The sequence below is a fragment of the Physeter macrocephalus genome, chromosome 11 (assembly GCF_002837175.3).
Source record: "Physeter macrocephalus isolate SW-GA chromosome 11, ASM283717v5, whole genome shotgun sequence".
Lineage (NCBI taxonomy): Eukaryota > Metazoa > Chordata > Mammalia > Artiodactyla > Physeteridae > Physeter > Physeter macrocephalus.
In genome coordinates this window covers 137,754,916-137,755,670 of record NC_041224.1, presented here as the reverse complement: position 1 = coordinate 137,755,670, position 755 = coordinate 137,754,916, and positions in this window count along the sequence as shown.

Below are 755 nucleotides of genomic sequence, written 5' to 3'. Positions count from 1 at the left end.
TTAAGGAACCTCCATACTGTTCTCCATAGTGGCTGTATCAATTTACATTCGCACCAACAGTGCAAGAGGCTTCCCTTTTCTCCACACCCTCTCCAGCATGTACTGTTTGTAGATTTTTTTGATGATGGCCATTCTCACTGGTGTGAGGAGATACCTCACTGTAGTTTTAATTTGCATTTCTCTAATGATTAGTGATGTTGAGCATCCTTTTGTGTGTTTGTTGGCAATCTGTATATCTTCTTCAGAGAAATGTCTATTTAGGTGTTCTGCCCATTTTTGGATGGGGTTGTTTGCTTTGTTGATATTGAGTTGCATGAGCTGCTTGTAAATTTTGGAGATTAATCCTTTGTCAGTTGCTTCATTTGCAAATACTTTCTCCCATTCTGAGGGTTGTCTTTTCATCTTGTTTATGGTTTCCTTTGCTGTGCAAAAGTATTTGAGTTTCATTAGGTCCCATTGGTTTATTTTTGTTTTATTTCCATTTCTCTGGGAGGTGGGTAAAAAAGGATCTTGCTGTGATTTATGCCATAGGGTGTTCTGCATGTTTTCCTCTAAGAGTTTTATAGTGTCTGGCCTTACATTTAGGTCTTTAATCCATTTTGAGTTTATTTTTGTGTATGATGTTAGGGAGGGTTCTAATTTCATTCTTTTACATGTAGCTGTCCAGTTTTCCCAGCACCACTTATTGAAGAGGTGGTCTTTTCTCCATTGTATATTCTTGCCTCCTTTATCAAAGATAAGGTGACCATATGTGT